Here is a 21,044-nt window from a genome sequence, read left to right as displayed (position 1 = left end):
AATCATATGTGATGATTGAAACACAAGTTGTAACACTGATGCTCAAGACAATGACATTTAAAAATGGGAGGGTAAAGGAACCTAAACAGAAGGCTTCTACCTGTCACTCAAAGTGTTAAAACACTGATACAAGCAGAATATGATAACACACGTGTATATTGTAATACTCAGACCAACCACTAAGAAAACTATAGAAAGCAATACACTCAAAAAGACCATAAATAAATTAACACGGACTCAAAAAATGTTCAAGTAACCCAAAGGAAGGCAAGAAAAGAGAAATAAATGAACAGGAAAAAACAAAACAAATAATAAAATGGTAGACTTAACCCTAACACATCAATAATCACCTTAAGTGTAAATGGTCTAAATGTCCCAGTTAAGAAGTGAAGATGAGCAAAGTTAAGAAAAAACACAATGAAATCATATGCCATTTACAAGCAACAGACTTTAAATTCAGTAACATAGATAGCTTTAAGTAAATGGGTGGAAAAAAAAAAACAAAACACAGGGGGCTGGCCCCATGGCCGAGTAGTTAAGTCCGCATGCTCCGCTTCGGTGGCCCGGGGTTTCGCCGGTTTGAATCCTGGACGCGGACATGGCACCACTCATCAGACCATGCTGGGGTGGCATCCCACGTGCCACAACTGGAAGGACCCACAACTAAAAAGGCACAACTATGTACTGGGGGGCTTCAGGGAGAAAAAGGAAAAATAAGAAAATCTTTAAAAAAAACACAAATTACTTTTAAAAACATAGGCATGGTTGTATTAATATCAGATAAAGTGATAAAAGGGTCAATACACCAGGAAGACAAAATGTACAAACCAAACAATAAGGCCTTAAGATACAAGAAGCAAAAAATAATAGAGCTGAAAGGAGAAATAGACAAATTCACAATTATAGTTGAGAACTTCAACAGCCCTCTTAGCAACTGATAAAACTACCGAAAGAAAACCTGTAAGGATAAAGAAGATATGAAGAACACAATTAACCAAGAGGATCTAATTTACATATATAGAAAACTCCACCCAACATCATCAGAATAAACATTTTTTTCAAGATCCCATGGAACATTCACCAACACAGACTATAGCCTAGCAATAAAACAAATGTCAACAAATGTACAAGGAGGATATCATACAGAACATGCTCTCTGGTCATAATTAAATCAAACTAGAAATCAATACAGAAATACACAAAAATCTCCAAACACGAAAATTAAACATCACAGGTCTAAATAATTCATGGGTCAAGGAGAAAGTCTCAAAGACAATTGAAACATACAAAAACCAGAATGAAATGGTAGGTAAGAGTTTCTTACAGATTCTCAGCAGCCTCCAGATAAACTCTTAAGAACCATCTGCTTCAAGCATTGGAGGCTGAAATAGATGACTGTTTCCCTAATCTTTGTTACCCCAGACCTTCCAATGTATGTGAAAGCTTTAAATTTCTGTATTAAAACCATTTACAATTTCAATATATAGAGTGTGGCTTCCATTTTCCTGATTGAACCCTGACCAACGGAGTCCTCAAAATCATGTCCCATCCTGCACCAAAAGAAAGAAAACTGGAGATTGTAAAATAAGTTAGAACACTTTATTTTCTAATAAGCCTTATCTTCCAAGCTTATTTTCTAATAAGGTTCTTACTGACAAGCCAGTAAGAGAGAAGATACTGACCTAGCACAATAGTTTAAGAGAGAGAAGAGAAAATTGAGAATTGCTAAAATAGTAAAAACAGCAAGACTGGTGATTAACTAGGAGGGGAGAAGAGAGATGGAAGAGTCAAAGACTACACGGTTGTTGGCTCAGGTGGAGAAGATTAGGAGAAATAGTATAGTGGTAAAGAGTGAGCACTCTGGAGGCAGACTGGCTGGGTTTGAACCCTGGTTCCACCCCCTACAGCCATGGGATCCTGAACAAATCACCATATTTCTTTGCCTCAGTTTTCTCACCTATAAACATACTGTAAGAATTGAATTGGTTAAATGTTTGCAAAGTAACTGACAGAGTAAGAATTCAGTAATTTATCTATTTTTTAAATTTCAGGTAACTTGGAGAGAGTTAGCAATGTGAATGCTGTCTTTTTTAAAAAGTTTTTGTTGAGGTAACATTGGTTAATAGCATTCTATAAATTTCAGGTATACATATTTCAACTTCTGTATATACTACATGGTGCTCACCACTCAAAGCTATTTGTCATCCATCACTGTATAAATGTGCCCTTTTACTCTTTTCACCCTCTCTCGTCTCCCCTCCCTGTCTGGCAACCACCAATCTGTGTCTGTTTGTTGTTGTTGTTTTACCTTCCACATGAATGAAATCATACAGTATTTGGCTTTCTCTGTCTGACTTATTTTGCTTAGCATAATACCCTCAAGGGCCATCCATGTTGTCACAAATGGCAAGATTTCATCTTTTTTAACAGCTGAGTAGTATTTCATTGCATATATATACCACACCTACTTTATCCATTCATCTACCAATAGGCACTTAGGTTGTTTCCAAGTCTTGGCTATTATGAATAATGCTACAATGACCATAGGGGTGCATATATCTTTTTGAATCAGTGTTTTCATGTTCTGTGGATAAATCCAGAAGTGGAATACCTGGATCACATGCTAGTTCTATTTTTAATTTTTTGAGGAATCTCCACATTGTTTTCCATGGTGGCTGCACCAGTTTACACTCCCACTAGCAGTATATAAGAGTTCCCTTTTCTCCACATGCTCTCCAACTCCTGTTATTTCTTGTCTTTTTTAAAGTATGCTTTTTGGTGAGGAAGATTGGCCCTGAGCTAACATCTGTTGCCAAGCTTCTTCTTTTTTTTTATTCTCCCCAAAGCACCAGTACACAGTTGTATATCCTAGTTGTAGGTCACTCTAGTTCTTCTATGTGGGATGCCACCACAGCATGGCTTGAAAAGCAGCATCTAGGTCTGCACCCAAGATTCAAATTCGTGAACCATGGGCTGCTGAAGTGGAGCACATGAACTTAACCACTCGGTCACAGTGCCAGCCCCGTTATTTCTTTTTAATAATAGCCATTCTGACAGGTGTGAGGTGATATCTCACTGAGGTTTTGATTTGCATTTCCCTAATAATTACTGACCTTGAACATCTTTCATGTGCCTGTTGGCCCTCTGTATATCTTCTTTAGAAAAATATCCATCCATAGCCTCTGTCCATTTTTTGATAGTTTTTTTTTTGTTTTGAGTTGTATGAGTTCTTTATATATTTTGGAAATTAACCCATTATATATATGATTTGCAAATATTTTCTCCCAATTGTTAGATTGTCCTTTCATTTTGTTGATGGTTTCCTTTCTTATGCAGAAGTTTTTTAGTTTGATGTAGTCCCATTTGTTTTTTTTGTTTCCCTTGCCTGAGGAGACATGATATTCAAAAAGATACTGCTGAGAACAGTGTCAAAGAACATACTGCGTATGTTTTCTTCTAGGAGTTTTATGGCTTCAGGTCTTACATTCGAGTCTTTAATCCTTTAATCCATTTTGAGTTAACTTTTATGTATTTGCGATAAGATGATCTACTTTCATTCTTTTACATGTGGCTGTCCAGTTTTCCCAATACCATTTAGTGAAGAAACTTTCTTTGCTCCATTGTATGTTCTTGGCTCTTCTGTCAAAAATTAGCTATCTATAAATCTTTGGGTTTATTTCTTGGCTCTCAATTCTATTTCATTGATTTGTGTGTCTGTTTTTCTGCCAATACCATGCTGTTTTAGTTATTATCATTTTGTAGTATATTTTGAAATCAGGGAGTGTGATACCTCCAGCTTTGTTCTTTTTTCTCAGGATTCTTTTGGCTATTTGGGGTCTTTTGTTTTTCTATATAAATTTTAGGATTCTTTGTTCTATTTCTGTGAAAAACATTGCTGCAACTTTGATGTCAGAGATTGCACTGAATCTGTAGATTGGTTTAGGATGTATGGACATATTAACTATGTTAATTCTTCCAGTCCATGACCATGGAATCTCTTTCCATTTCTTTGTGTTTTCTTGGAATTCAACAATGTTTTATGGTTTTCAGTACACAGACCTTTCATCTCCTTGGTTAAATTTATTCTAGATATTCTATCCTTTTTGTTATGATTGCAAACGGGATTATCTTTTTGATTTCTCTTTCTGCTACTTCGCTGCTAGTGGACAGAAACTCAACTGATTTTTGTATGTTGATTTTCTACACTGCAACTTTACCGTATTTATTATTTCTAATAGTTTCTTGGTGGACTCATGGTTTTCTATATTTAAAATCATATCATCTGCAAATAGTAACAGTTTTACTTCTTCCTTTCCAATTTGGATCCCTTTTATTTACTTTTCTTGCCTAATTACTGTGGCTAGGACTTCCAATACTATGTTAAATGAGCGGTAAAAGTAGGCATCCTTGTCTTGTTCCTATTCTTAAGAGCAACAGCTTTCACTTTTTCACCGTTCAATATGGTGTTACTATTTGTCATATATGGCCTTTCTTATGTCGAAGTACTTTCCTTATATACCTATTGAGAGGTTTTATCATAAATGGATGCTGTATGTTGTTGAATGCTTTCTCTGCATCTTATTGAGATGATCATGTGATTTCTATTCTTCACTTTGTTAATATGGTGTATCACACTGACTGATTTGCAGATCTTGAATCATCTTGGACTCCTAGAACAAATCTCTTTTGTTTATGGTATACGATCCTCAACATATTGCTGTATTCAATTTGCTAGTATCTCATTGAGGATTTTTGCATCTATGTTCATCAGTGATATTGGCCTGTAATTCTCTTTTCTGTATTGTTCTTGTCTGGTTTTGGTATCAGGGTGTTGGCCTTGTAGAATGAGTTAGAAAGAATCCCCCCTCCTCTTCAATTTTTTGGAAGAGTTTGAGAAAGACAGGTATTAAATCTTCCTGGAATGTTTGGTAGAAATCACTGGGGAAGTCATTACGCCCTGGACCTTTGTTTTTTCGGAAGTTTCTGATTATTGTTTCAATGTATTTACTACTGATCTGCCTACTCAGATTCTCTATTTCTTCTTGATTCAGTTTTGGAGGTTGTATAATTTTAAGAATCTATCCATTTCTTCTATATTATCCCAGTTTGTTGGCATATAGCTTTCCATAGTATTCTTTTACAATCTTTTGTATTTCTGTGGTATCCATTGTAATTTCTCCTCTTTCGTTTCTGATTTTGTGTTTTCTTTTTCTCTTGCCAATTTTATTTTTTCAAAGAAACAGCTCTCAGTTTCATTGATCCTATTGTCTTTATTTCATTTACTTCCACTCATTTTTATTATTTCCTTTCTTCTACTTATTTGGGGTTTCCTTTGTTCTTCTTTTTCTAGTACCTCTATGTCTAATATTAGATTATTTGAGATTTTTGTTTCTTGAGCTATGCCTGTATTGCTATAAACTGTCCTCTTAGTACCACTTTTGCTGTATTCCATATATTTGGGTATGTTGTATTTTCATTTGTCTCTAGATAATTTTTCTCCTCCACTGATCCAACAGTTATTCAGTAGCATGTTGTTTAATCTCCACATGTTTGTGACTTTTCCAGTTTTCTTCTTGTGGTTGATTTCCAGTTTCATACTGTTGTGGTCAGAAAAGATGCTTCAAATTATTTCAATCTTCTTAAATATACTGAGACTTGTTTGTGGCCTAATACATGATCTACTTGGACAATATTCCCTATGCATACAAAAAGAATGTGTATTGTGCAGTTCTGGGATGGAATGTCTTGTATACGTCTATTAAGTCCATCTGGTATAAGGTGTCATTTAAGGCCAATGTTTCCTTATTGATCTTCCGTCTGGGTGATCTCTCCACTGATGTAAGTGGAATGTTAAAATTTCCTATTATTGTGTTACTGGAATTTCTCCTTTTATGTCTGTTAATATATGTTTTATGTATTTAGATGCTCCTATATTGGGCACAGAGATATTTAGAGATGTTGTATCCTCTTGTTGGACTATTGCCTCTATCATTACTTAATGCCCTTTTCTCTTGTTACAATTTTTGTCTTAAAATTTTGTCTGATACAAGTATTGCTACTCCAGCTTTCTTTCCATTTGCATGGAATATCTTTTTCCATCTCTTCACTTTCAGTTCGTGTATTTAAGTCTGAAGTGTTATTCTTGTATGCAGCATATATATGGGTCTTGCTTTTTTATCCATTCAGCCAAACTACATCTTCTGATTGAAGCATTTAGTCCATTTACATTTACAGTAACTATTGATAAGAATGTACTTATTGCCATTTTGTTACCTTTTTTCCGGATGTTTTTGTAATTCTTTTCTGTCCCTTTCTTCTTCTCTTGCTCTCTTCCCTTGTGATTTGATGGCTTTCTTTAGTGCTATGTTTGGATTCCTTTCTCTTTTTTTGTGTGTAATTATTACAGGCTTTCGGTTTGCAATCTATATTAAGTTATGGTCTCTCAAGTTTGACCTCTTACTAAAAGCCTTAGACTTTTACTCCCCCACCTAGCTTTATGTTTATGACATCATACTTTACCTGTTTTATTTCTGTGTATCCCATAACCTCTTATCATACAGAAGATTAGTACTTTTGTCTTTTGATCTTCATACCAGCTTTATAGACAGATGATACACTACCTTTACTATATATTTGGCTTTACCAGTGATATTTTTTCTTCAATAATTTTCTTATTCCTATTTGTGGCCTTTTCTTTTCCATTTTAATAAGTTCCTTTAACACTTCTTGTAAGGCCAATTCAGTGGGGATGAACTCCTTTAGTTTTTTTGTCTGGAAAACTCTTTCTCTCTCCTTCCATTCTGAATGATAAACTTGCTGAGTAGGTTGTAAGGTTTTTCCTTTCAGCACTCTGACTATATTGCGCCACTCTCTCTAGCCTGTAAGGTTTCTGCTGAAAAGTCAGAAGATAGCTTATGGGATTTCCTTTGTATGTAACTTGTTTTTCTCTTGCTGCTTTTAGGATTCTCTCTTTAATTCTTGACTTTTAATCATAATGTGTCTTGCTGTGGGCCTCTTTGGATTCATCTTGGTTAGTGTACTCTGTGCCTCCTATCCTGGATGTCTGTTTCCTTCCACAGGTCAGGGAAGTTTTCAGCTATTATTTCTTCAAATAAGTTCTATGCCCCTTTCTCTCTCTGCCTTCCAAGACACCTATAATGTGAATGTTAGTACACCTGATGTTGTCCCAGAAGTCCCTTAGACTGTCTTTCTAATTCTTTTATCTGTTCAGCTTGGGTGATTTCCTCTACTCTTTCATCCAGATTGTTAATCCATTCTTCTGTGTCATCTACCCTGCTGCTGATTCCCTCTAGTGAATTTTTCATTTCCATTATTATATTCTTCAGCTCTGATTGGTTCTTTTTGATACTTTCTAATTCTCTTCTGAAGTTCTCACTGTATTCATCTATTCTTCTCCCCAGTTCGGTGAGCATCCTTATGACTAGTTTGTACTCTTTATCAGGTTTCACTTAGTTCTTTTTCTGAGGATTTGTCCTATTCTGTTATTTGGAAAATATTCCTTTGTCTCCTCATTTTTGCCTACTTCTCTGTGCTTACTCCTATGTATTAGGTAGATCACCTACATCTCCCAATCTTGGAAACATGGCCTTATGTAGACGTCTTATGGGGCCCAGCTGCATGCTCTCATCACCCATGTCAAATGTTGCAGGGGTATCCGCTGTGTGGCCTGCATGTGCCCTTCTATTGTGGTGAAGTTGCTACTACTACAGGTGTGCAGGTGGGCTGGGCTGGCCCCCAGGCCAGCTGGTTGCGAGACCCAGTCATGTGCAGCTGGTATGTGCATGTTATTGGGTATTGCAAGCCCTCAGCATGGCTGACTGCAAGGTCTGATGCTACACAACTACTGCAGTTTTGCTGGTAAGTGAGTCAAGCCCCCAATGTGGCAGGTTGCTATGTCTGGAGGCACACAACTGTTGCAGGCTCTCAGTGTGGCTGGATGCACAGCCCCACAGTGCTGGCTGCCTCAGATGCATTGGTGGGCAGAGCAGGCTTCCTGTGAGGCTGGTTGCATGGTGTATGACTATTGCCATCTTGCTTTTGGGCAGGGCAGGCCTCAGGAAAGAACTGGCTATGCAGCCCTGAGGTGCACAGCTGCCTCAGGAGCACTGATGGGCCAGGCAGGCCCCGGGCATGCCAATCATTTCAAGCATTGGTAGGAAAGGCATATCCCGTGTGGCTGGTTTCAAGGCCCAGTGGCACAAGTCTGCTGTGGTTCACTGGTGGGCGGGGCTTGTCCCTGAAGCAGGCTGCCTGTTGCCTGGCGCAATTGCTTCAGGTGCTCCAGTGGGTGAGGGCAGACCCCTGTACTAACAAACTAGAGGAAGGATTCCAACGGCTCCTGCCTGCATCTCTGTCAGCTCAGCTGAACTAGGTCACAATAATGGCTGCCACCAGTGTCTCAGTCCCTGGGGGGTGGGCCCATCCACCTCCTGCCTCTACAAGATGTGCTCCAAGCTTAGTGAATGAAGTCTCTTTTACCAATGGACTATGCACTTTCCTATCTGGTGTTTTTGTGCTGGTTTCCAGGCTAAATGACTCTATGTGTGTGGGCCCTTTAAAAGTAGGTTGTCCTTTCCCTGAGGTTCTATAGTTTTCCCAGGCATATTCCCTGTTGGTTTTCAAAGCCAGGTATTATGGGATCTCTTCTCTCTTGTGCTGGATCTAAGGGCTGGGGTGCCTAATGTGGAGCTCGAATTCCCCTCCTCCACCAGGAAAAGCTCTGTATCTTTGAGATTGCCCCCAATCCTGAAGCACCATGGCTAGGGTGTGGTTTTTTCGACAGCAAGGCTGTATCTCTGCCTCTTCCTCCCCTCTCTGTGTTGTCCCTTGTTGTAAAGGTTCTTTTTATCCAGTTTCCAGATCTCTCTTAGAGGAAACTGTTCCAAAGGTAGGTGCAGGTTTGTTGTTTCTGTGGGAGGAGGCGAGTTCAGGATCCTCCTATGCCACCATCTTCCAAACACTCCTGTGAATGCTGTCTTTATGAGGGCCCCTCATCTTATTACCGAGAATAGCTGTAATTAAATTCTGACAATAGTTGAAGTGGTTGAAGAGTATAGGGAATTTTATAATTTATTCTTTTTTTGTTTTTGTGTAAAAATCTCCACAAGAACAACAATAATTAAGGCAATAACCGTGCTTGTCCTAATTGGCCTGCTTTGATCTTAGGGATAACGGTTTGTATAACAAACTAGATTTACTTTCTTATAATGGCTGGAATAAATATTAGAGCTATCCTGGTGGCTCATTCATAGGAAATATATTCAACAGAGATGGGAAATAGGCTTGGTTTTACAGACCAACTCTGATCAATCAGTACTATTTTCAATGGGTGCTGTTTTGAGGTCACATCTGAGTTCAATAAACATGACCATGATCATTTTGCAGTGTCAGCTATAAGAAGGAACAGTAACACATGAATAATGTGTTAGCAGTTTAAACAGATTTTTGTGGCATGCATGTTATAGTACTCTCATTCATGGTTCTACTTTATGTCCCTGTCTTTTCTTTCTTTTCATATACTTTCAATTTATCATGTCTTGCTCTGTTTTAAAGTATCCATATGAATTACCTTATATCCCTTCTGGAACAAGATAAAGTATCTAATAAATTAAGGTAAAATTAGCCAGTAGGAAGGTATGTATACACAAGGCTGAAACTCTGGCAAGAGGACTGGGTTACTGCCATAAATGTGGGAGCCACCAACAAACAGGTGGTACTAGAAACTATGAGAGTAAATAAGAACACCAAAGAAAAGGCTGTACAGTGAAAACTTTAGTAGGATGTGGGAAAAATCCTTGGGTACACTAACATTTAACAGATATACAGTAAGAATAAAAGAAATGCCCAATCACAAAGGTAAAAGAACTTAGAAGGTGTCATGTCATATAAAACAATGGGTAAAGGAACTACTGTGGATTTTCTGTTTCTTGATATGCCGGACTTAACTATATTTTTAGGCTGAAGAAAAAGTGCAGAATAAAAAGGAATACACTGAAAATACAATAAGATAGAAGAACGTTTTGTAAAAGTGAGACACTAGAAGAGAACAAAGAATGGGGTCAAGGCCACATGTAGATGGCTTGCACTGGAGAAGGAAGGAGCACTTTAATTCTCTGGGATAGGAGTAGAAGACAGAAGACTGGGTAAAGAGATGACTAGTTTGTAAACAGAAGCACTGAAATTTGATGGAAAGCACATATCATGATCTCAGTTTTCTCAAGAAAATAAGAGGAAAGATCTACTGAAAAGAATGGGGATAGGATAAGGTATGGGCTTGAGGAGAACAGTAAAAGGTTTAAAGTATTGATGACAGGAATATGAGAATGAGCTGACCATGGGTAGGTAAAAGGACTAAAATAAAGCACTAAGGACCCAACAGAAGTGAGATTGATATGGTGTTGACACTCTGCAAAAGTTCAGCTCCCAAGGTATAAAAAGCTTTCAAGGGGTCCCAGCCGAAATGGAGTAATCAATCCCATTCCGCACCAGTCTTCCTTCTCACACACAAAACGTCTGGACATAATACAAGAAAAATATAAACCTAAGACTCTGAAAATTAGAAGGAAGAAGGTGAGGTGGCTAGGGACCTTGAGACTTGAGAAATGACACAATGGTGAATTCCCTGGGTTTTCTTTTTGACTCTCCTATATCCCAGATGGGGTGCCAGAGAAGCCTGCAACCCAAAAACATCAAGAGCCACAGACCAAAAAAAGCCCCAAGAAAATTCTGGTCCCTCTAGCCAAATGACTGGGAATATGGTGGTCTAGCAGAACAGAAAAGCATTTGGTAATATCCCCTATTTGGCCAAATACCAAAGGAAAAATTACACCCATTCCACCCACAGTGTCAGTGGGGTTCAGTGCAGAGCTGGACTTCTACTCCAGCCATCAACAAAAAGGGAAAACAAAGCAGTGCGAGGTAGTACTAGCTGATACTCTATCCAATGGGGTACTGCCAGTGGGACCTAGGGGGGAGCTAACTTCTACTTCAACCCAGTAGGAACAAAGTGAAACATAGCGTGAGGCAGTACTCATCAGCATTCCATTTCTCCTTCTCCACTCCCCAAGTGTGAGGAGGACCCAGTGGGGAATGGAACTTCTGCCCTTACAAGGCAGCAACAAGGCACAAGGAGGTAGAATATGGGGATGGTAAAGCAGTAATAGTTTAACACTTTGCTCCTGCTGCTCCCCAGTGTCAAGAGTACTCACTGGAGAGATGAATTTCCACCCTTACCCATCAGCACTAAGAGGCAAGACAGTGCAAGTCAGCAATCTGCTTTTGCTGGGGTGATGTCAGCAAAGCCCAGTAGTGAGCTGAACATCTAATCCCATCTGAAACTTTACGCTAAATCTAAACATGGTGACTGTGCACAAAAAATGAAGATTAAATTGGATGCAAAGTCTCAGAACATAATACCCAAAATGTTCAGGGTACAATAAAAAGTCACATGTCAAACTATGCTCCAAGAAAAATCTCAACTGGAATGAGAAAAAAACAATCAGATGACCCAGATGCAGGGATTATCTCTCAAGGATTTTAAAGGAGCCATCACAACAATGCTTAGAGATCAATTATAAACACACGTGAAACAAACAAACAAAAAACAGAAAGCCTCGGTAAAGAAAAAGAAGACAGAAGGTACAGAGAAAACCAACAGGAATTTTAGAACTGAAAAATAATAAGAGATATTTTTAAAACTCATTGTATTGGCTCAATGGCAGAATGAACATGACATAGGAAAGCACCAATGAAACTGAAGATAGACGAATAGAAAACCTTCAATTTGAACAATGAAAAGAGAATGAACAGATCCTCAGGAACCTGCAGGACAATAACAAAAGAGCCAAAATTTGCATTATCAGAGTCCCAGAAAAAAAGGAGAAAGAGTGTAGGGCTGACAAAATATTTAAAGAAATAATTGTTGAACCAAATTTCACAAATTTGGTGAAGAACATATACCTACAAATTAAGAAGCTGAGCAAACCCCAAAGAAAGTAACCCAAGAAAGCAATGCATGCCAATATCATAATCATACTTCAGAAAACTAGACAAAGAAAAATCTTGAAAATAGCTAAAGAGAAACATCACATTACCTACAGAGGAACGCAGCAGCCCCTCTTAGCCAGGGTTTTACTTTCCACGGTTTTAGTCACCCACAGTCAGCTGTGGTCCAGAAGGAGATGATCCTACTTCTGACATAGCATCAGAAGTTCAACAGCAGCCTAACACTACATCACAATGCCTACATCATTCACCTCACTTCATCTCATCATGTAGGCATTTTATCATCTCACATCATCACAAGGAGGAGGATGAGTACAGTAAGATAAGATATTTTGAGAGGAAGAGACCACATTCACATAACTTTTAATTAAAGTATATTGTTATAATTGTTCTATTATTAGTTATTTTTGTTAATCTCTTACTGTGTCTAATTTATCAACTAAACTTTATCATAAGTATGCATGTAGAGGAAAAAACATAGTATATATAGTGTTTGGTACCATCTGTGGTTTCAGGTATCCACTGGTGGTCTTGGAAAGTATCCCTCCAGATAAGGGGGGACCACTGTAATGATTCAAATGACAGTGGATTTCTCATCAGAAACCATGAAAGCTGAAAGAAAATAACTGTAAACCAAGAATTCTATACCCTGCAAAACAGATCCTTCAAAAATGAAGGTGAAATCAAGATGCTCTCGATGAAGGAAAACTAAGAACTGGTCACTAGCAGACTTACCTTAAAGGAATGGCTAATGAAAGTTCTTAAGACATAAAGGAAATGATAAAAAGAAGAAATAGTGAAACATCAGACATGAAAAAAGAACAATGAAAAGAGTAAAAATATGGGTAAATATAATCAACTATCCTCAAAAACAACACACTTTGAGAGGTGAACTCCTCCAAGCTCTCTGCACTTGGATCCAATAAGAAAGGAATGATGAGTCTGAGGTTCTTAATTGGGTCTCAAAGCAGGTCCAGAAATACAAGAAGTTCCTGCACAGAGGAGGGCAGTAGAGGTATTATTACCATGTTATAAATAGATATAATAATCTCCTTAAATTAATAAGTACAGGGCCAGCCCCATGGCCAAGTGGGTAAGTCCGCATGCTCCGCTTCAGCGGCCCAGGGTTTTGCCAGTTCAGATGCTGGGTACGGACATGGCACTGCTCGTTAGGCCATGTTGAGGGGGCATCCCACATACCACAACTAGAAGGATCCACAACTAAGATATACAACTGTGTACTGGGGGGGTTTGGGGAGAAAAAGCAGAAGAAAAAAGAGAAGATTGGCAACAGTTGTTAGCTCAGGTGCCAATTTAAAAAAAAAAGTTAATAAATACAATGTTTGGTCATACTTTGGAGAAAAATAAAATATATATGTCAGTTATAAAGTTACTCACACACAGAAATAAAACCTTAAGAAACAGAAAACAGGGGAAAAAATTTTTCAGAAGCATATATAGCAGGCCATAAAACATACTTAGAATTGAGGTTTCTCTAAAGAGGCTAAAAAGAAGAATAGGAGTAAAAGGGACTACAGGATCTTCTATGGTGGGTTACAAGACTGAGTAAGGAAGAAAGAGAAGCTAGTAGGTTGCTGATAGACTGGGGAAAAAAGGGAAACAGTGGACAAAATATATTGGAGAGTTAAGAGTAGTTATAGTAAAATGAGAAAACAGGAAGTCCTTTACAGATAAAAATACACTGGATTGGATTCTATTACTTTTGTCAAAGAAAAATTATAGGGAATCACAAAATCCTGGTTTTAGAAGGTAAGTGAAACTGCATGAAGGTACAGGTCTCAAGTTGTTAAAGAGGTCCAGAAAATGCAAGGTTAGGTTGTTCAATGGGTGATCAACATGACCACTAACAACTCCTAGAAATATATTGGGAGCTGGAATAAAAAGAAAATCTTTAAGCAAGATTCCAGAGAAATGTACAAGAGGCCCTAAATGAGAAATCAGTAGATGAACTCACCAGGGAAATATGGCACTATATGTTTAAAAAAAAAAAAAAAAAAGCCTAACACTTCAGCAAGTAATTGCGGCTAAAATTTAAATGTTCATTCTGATACCATAAAGGTATGCATTCACTCAATCAATATTTGAGTGCCTACTCTGCTCCAGGCTCAGTTCTAGGCATTTAGGATATAGTAGCAAATAAGGTAGACAAACTTCCCCCAACGAGCTTACATTCTATTGGTAGAAGCAGACAATAATAAAGATAAATAAAAGAAATGTATAGTACGTTAAGAGAAAACTCAAGTAGGGAAAAAAGTTGCATTTTAGACAAGGCCATGCTGAAAAGGGGTCATTTTACTAAAATAAAGGAGCTATTTACTTCTCTTTATCTTAAAATTATTCAGCTTCCTCACAACAGCACCCACACACAAACACAGTTTTTTTCAATGTAACATCAGAACTCCTCTAATTTTTAAAAAGTGGCTTCTAGAAAAGGCTTTAAGAATTTCATTCTACCCTAAAAAATACTGAAGAATCTTAATACAAATGACTTTAAGGTAAAACTACCTTCCAAATGTACCAGTTAAAAGATATGTTTAGAGGAGTGACATCAGTGACATGACAGAGTGAGCTCACCCGGGACTCTCTCCCCTCCAAACTACAACCAAAAGGAGCAACTGAATTCCAACCAAAAAATGCTAATAACACAGAGGTCATCAGAGACCCACAGCAGCCAAATGACGGAAGGCGGAGAGGCTGGAGCCACCCTCGGAGGAGCTGGAACAGGGTAAGAGAGATCTTCGCTCCCTCCCCTAAAGACTGGGATTGCTGCTGTGGGTGAGGGAAGGAGCAGGGGAGGGGACGCACATCCGTGGGATTGTCCAGGACTCCCACAGACCCATGCAGCAGAAACCCTCTAATGGGGGAAAGCTTTCATGTGGGGGGACCCCATCAAGCCAGGGCCCCAGGAAACCAGAGAGCAAGAACTGATCAGAATCCAGGTCTGTGCTCAAGAGAAAGTGCCCCTCCTCCCCCAACCCGCGCTATGCACCACCATCACGGCTGTAGGCGGAGGGCTCAGAACACATGGCTCTCGACCACCATCTAGTGGCGACAGGCTGTAACTGCAACCGAATAATAGTATCATGCGCAAAAACCACTACTCTACCATGCAGCAATTTATAAAAGGTCCAGACCAAAAGAAAAACAATGAAAAAACAGAATGATGACCTGAGGACTTGGAAATAGGTAAGCTAAGTGACAATTAATTCAGAGTACCTATCATCAAAAAACTAAATGAGGTAAAGGGAAATACAGTGAAACAAGTCAACGTGTTCCAGAGTTACTTCACAAAAGAGATTGAAATTATAAAGAATCAATCAGAAATACTAGAGCTGAAAAATACAATGGATCAGGTAAAACAGAATACGGACTCGCTGAAGGCCCGTGTAGACACCATAGAGGAGCAAATTAGCATAATCGAAGATAGACAGGCTGAATGGCTCCAGACAGAGGAAGAAAGAGAACTAAGAATTAAAAAAACTGAAGAAAACCTCCGAGAAACAGCTGACTCAATGAGAAAATGCAACTTAAGAATAATCAGAATTCCTGAGGGCGTGGAAAAGGAAAATGGAGCAGAAAGTGTGCTCAAGGAAATAACAGATGGGAACTTCCCAAATCTACGGATTGAGAGAGAAATGTGTGTGGAGGAAGCTTTCAGATCTCCTAGATTTGTCAATGTAAAAAGACCTACTGCAAGGCATATAGTAGTAAAAATGACAAAAATGAATGACAAAGAAAGAATACTCAGGGCAGCAAGGCAGAGGAAAATAACCTACAAAGGAACCCTTATCAGACTTTCAGTGGATTTTTCTACAGAAACCTTACAAGCTAGGAGAGATTGGAATGACATATTCAAAACTTTAAAGGATAAAAATCTTCAGCCAAGAATACTCTATCCAGCAAAAATATCCTTCAGATATGAGAGAGAAATTAAATCTTTTCCAAACAAACAAAAGCTAAGGGAATGCATAGCCACAAGACCTCTACTACAAGAAATCCTCAAGAAGGCTCTCATACCTGAAAAAAAGAAAAAAAGGAAGAAAGGGGTCACAAAACACAGAGTAGGGAGACAGATAGAATCAGAATAGGATAGCAAATATTCAACTATAGCATTAGGATAAAAGGAAGGAAATCACCAAAACAATCTTATCACTCTAACCACAAACTCACAACACAAGTTGGAATAAGAGATGAAAATAATAATTTGGGGGGGGGGGGGAAGGTACTGAATCAGTCTAGGCTAAGAAAGTAAGACACCACCAGAAAATGGACTATGTTATACATGAGAATCTGAATACAAACTTCAGGGTAGCCGCTAAACTACAAAACAGAACAGAGACACAAAACATAAATAAGGAAAAATCTAAAAAACCCAGCATAAGAAACTACAGAAGTGAACGGGTAGGGTAAAACACACAGGATGAGAAACAAAGGAAACACAGGAAAACTGGAAAACAAGTGACAGAATGACAGCATTAAGCCCTCATGCCTCAATAATCACCCTCAATGTAAACGGACTGAACACTCCAATAAAAAGACACAGAGTGGCAAAACGGATTAAAGAACAAGATCCAACAACTTGCTGCCTCCAGGAAACACACGTCAGCTCTGAGGACAAACACAGGCTCAGAGTGAAGGGGTGGAAGACAATACTCCAAGCTAATAGCAAACACAAGAAAGCAGGTGTCGCAATACTTTTATCAGACAAAACAGATTTCAAAATAAGGCAGATAAAGAGAGACATAGAGGGCCAATATATAATGATCAAAGGGACACTCCATCAAGAAGAAATAACGCTTATAAATATCTATACACCCAACACAGGAGCACCAAAGTTCATAAAGCAACTATTACCAAACCTAAAAGAAGATATTAAAAATAACACAAGAATAGTAGGGGACATCAACACCCCACTCACATCAATGGACAGATCATTCAGACAGAAAATCAACTAGGAAACAGTGGAGCTAAACGAAAAGCTAAAACAGTTGGACTTAATAGACATATATAGAACACTTCATCCAAAAACAGCACAATACACATTCTTCTCAAGCGTGCATGGAACATTCTCAAGGATAGACCACATGTTGGGAAACAAGGCAAGCCTCTACAAATTTTAAAAAATTGAAATACTAACAAGCATCTTCTCTGATCACAATGCTATAAAGCTAGAAATTAATTACAAGAAAAAAGTTGAGAAAGGCACAAGGATGTGGAGACTAAACAATATGCTTGAACAAGCAATGGATCATTGAAGAAATTAAAGAAGAAATCAAAAAATACCTGGAGACAAATGAAAATGATAACATACCATACCAACTCATATGGGATACAGCAAAAGCTGTATTAAGAGGAAAATTCATCACAATACAGACACAGCTTAACAAACAAGAAAAATCCCAAATAAGCAATCTTAAACTACACCTAACTCAATTAGAGAAAGAAGAACAAACAAAGCCCAAAGTCAGCAGAAGGAGAGAAATAATAAAAATCAGAGCAGAAATAAATACTATTGAAATAAAAAAGGCAGTAGAAAGGATCAGTGAAACAAAGAGCTGATTCTTTGAGAAGATAAATAAAATTGCCAAACCCCTAGCCAGACTTACAAAGAAAGAAAGAGAGAAAGCTCAAATAAACAAAATCAGAAATGAAAGAGGAGAAATAAGAACAGACTCCACAGAAATACAATAGATTATAAGAGAATATTACGAAAAACTATATGCCAACAAAATGGATAACATAGAGACAATGGATAAATTCTTGGACTCCTACAATCTCCCAAAGCTTAGTCAAGAAGCAGCAGACAATTTGAACAGACCAATCACAAGGAAAGAGATGGAAACAGCCATCAAAAGCATCCCAAAGAATAAAACCCCAGGACCAGATGGCTTTCCTGGGGAATTCTACCAAACTTTCAGAGAGGATTTAATACCTATCCTTTTCAAGCTATTCCAAAAAATTAGGGAGGATGGAACACTTCCTAACATATTCTATGAGGCCAACATCATGCTAATACCAAAGCCTGACAAGGACAGCATGAAAAATGAGAACTACGGGCCAATATTGCTGATGAACATAGATGCAAAAATTCTCAACAAAATTTTGGCAACCCAAATTCAGCAATTCATCAAAAGGATCATATACATCATGATCAAGTGGGATTCATACCAGGGACATAAGGATGGTTCAACATCCGCAAATCAATCAACATGATACACCATGTCAACAAACTGAGGAATAAAAACCCCATGATCATCTCACTAGATGCAGAGAAAGCATTTGACAAGATCCAACAGCCATTTATGATAAAAACTCTGAACAAAATGGGGATAGAAGGGAACTACCTCAACATTATAAAGGCCATATATGACAAACCCACAGCCAACATCATACTCAATGGGCAAAAACTGAGCGCCATCCCCTTGAAAACAGGAACAAGACAAGGATGCCCTCTATCACCACTCTTATTTAACATAGTACTGGAGGTTTTGGCCAGAGCAATTACGCAAGAAAAAGTAAGAAAAGGAATCCAAATAGGGAGTGAAGAAGTGAAACTCTCGCTGTTTGCAGACGACATGATCTTATATATAGAAAACCCCAAAGAATCCATTGGAAAAGTTTTAGACGTAATCAACAACTACAGCAAAGTTGCAGGGTATAAAATCAATTTACATAAATCAGTAGCATTTTATATTCTAATAATGAACTAACAGAAAAAGAACTCAAGAACACAATACCATTCACAATCGCAACAAAAATAATAAAATACCTTGGGGTGAATTTAACTAAGGAAGTGAAAGACCTATGCAACGAAAATTACAAGGTTTTTCTGAAAGAAATGGATGACGACATAAAGAGATGGAAAGACATTCCATGTACATGGACTGGAAGAATAAACACAGTTAAATTGTCCATTCAACCTAAGCAATCTACAGATTCAACACCATCCCAATCAGAATCCCAATGACATTCTTTACAGAAATAGAACAAAGAATTCTAAAATTCATATGGGGCAACAAAAGACCCTGAATTGCTAAAGCAATCCTGAGAAAAAAGAACAAAGCTGGAGGCATCACAATCCCTAACTTCAAAACATACATCAAAACAGCATGGTACTGGTACAAAAACAGGTGCACAGATCAATGGAACAGAATTGAAAGCCCAGAAATAAAACCACACATCTATTGACAGCTAATCTTCGACAAGGGAGCTGAAGGCATACAATGGAGAAAAGAAAGTCTTTTCAACAAATGGTGCTGGGAAAACTGGAAAGCCACATGTAAAAGAATGAAAATTGACCACTCTTTTTCACCATTCACCAAAATAAACTCAAAATGGATCAAAGACCTAAAGCTGAGACCTCAAACCATAAGGCTTCTAGAATAAAATGTAGGCAGTACACTCTTTGACATCAGTATTAAAAGGATCTTTTCGGACACCATGTCTTCTCAGAGAAGGGAAACAATACAAAGAATAAACAAATGGGACTTCACCAGACTAAAGAGCTTCTTCAAGGCAAAGGAAAACAGGATTGAAACAAAAAACAACCCACTAACTGGGAAAAAAATATTTGCAAGTCATACATCCGACAAAGGCTTAATATCCATAATATATAAAGAACTCACACAACTCAACAACAAAAAGTCAAACAACCCGATTAAAAAATGGGCAGGAGACAGGAACAGACATTTCTCCAAAGAAGATAGATGGATGGCCAATAGGCACATGAAAATATGTTCATCATCGCTGATCATCAGGGAAATGCAAATCAAAACTACACTAAGATATCATCTTACACCCATTAGAGTGACAAAAATAACTAAAACAAATAGTAACAAATGTTGGAGAGGTTGTGGAGAAAAAGGAACCCTCATACACTGCTGGTGGGAATGCAAACTGGTACAGCTACTATGGAAAACAGTATTGAGATTCCTCAAAAAATTAAAAATAGAACTACCATATGATCCAGCTATCCCACTACTGGGTATCTATCCAAAGAGCGTGAAGTCAGCAATTCCAAAAGTCCCATGCACCCCAATGTTCACTGCAGCATTATTTACAATAGCCAAGATGTGGAAGCAACCTAAGTGCCCATCAACAGGTGACTGGATAAAGAAGATGTGGTATATATATACAATGGAATACTACTCAGCCATAAAAAAGAACAAAATCGTCCCATTTGCAACAACATGGATGGACCTTGAGGGAACTATGTTAAGTGAAATAAGCCAGGTAGACAAAGACAATCTCTGTATGACTCCACTCATATGAGGAATTTAAGAATGTAGACAAAGAGAACAGATTAGTGGCTACCAGTGGAAAGGTGGGGTGGGGGGAAGGCACAAAGGGTGAAGGGGTGCACCTACAACTCGACTGACAAACAATAATGTACAACTGAAATTTCACAAGATTGTAACCTATCATTAACTCAATAAAAATTAAAAAAAAAAAAAGATATGGTTTATTGCTGAAGGTGGAAGGGTTGCCAACACCTAAACACCAGAGTTTTCTGTAATTGAAGGCAGTCTTCAGAATATTTCCATCATTTAATCTAGGTCTCATAACAAAAAAGATTCAAAATCAAAATATGACATTCCCAAAACATCCAGTCAGTATTCTAGAGTTTTAATACCAAACAAGCTGTTATTTTTATTTCTGATAATTCTAAAACTTTTAAAAGCCGTAAAGTGACAGAAATCCCATTATAACCCCGGAAATAGGATGGTTTGATAACGGTTCCAGTTTAACCCTGAATATTGCCTTTTCAAGCAAAGCCCTTGGGATCTTGACTTTTGCCTTTTTATATATTTTACACTATGTTTTTGTTGTAACTTGCCTAATTCTTTGAGGAGAAAGATCAAAGTATACATAATCTTCTGTACTAAACTAACTTTCCTATCAATAAAATAATTTTTTTAAAAAGAGAGTTTGAACTAGAAAACAATTTTGTTTTAAAACATCACAACAGCTCAAAAACAATGAAATACTTAGGTATAAAT

At 37.9% G+C, this 21,044-nt stretch overlaps 1 protein-coding gene across 1 annotated transcript in view; it reads right to left on the bottom strand.

The window, feature by feature from the left end:
• Nucleotides 1–21,044, bottom strand: part of STK31 (serine/threonine kinase 31) — a 117,905-nt gene that overhangs the window by 26,237 nt on the left and 70,624 nt on the right. The gene's annotated exons all lie outside the window — the stretch shown is intronic.

The sequence above is a fragment of the Equus quagga genome, chromosome 8, assembly GCF_021613505.1.
Source record: "Equus quagga isolate Etosha38 chromosome 8, UCLA_HA_Equagga_1.0, whole genome shotgun sequence".
Classification (NCBI taxonomy): domain Eukaryota; kingdom Metazoa; phylum Chordata; class Mammalia; order Perissodactyla; family Equidae; genus Equus; species Equus quagga.
The sequence above is the reverse complement of the archived record's forward strand: the minus strand, read 5'-3'. Positions and strand labels throughout refer to the sequence as shown.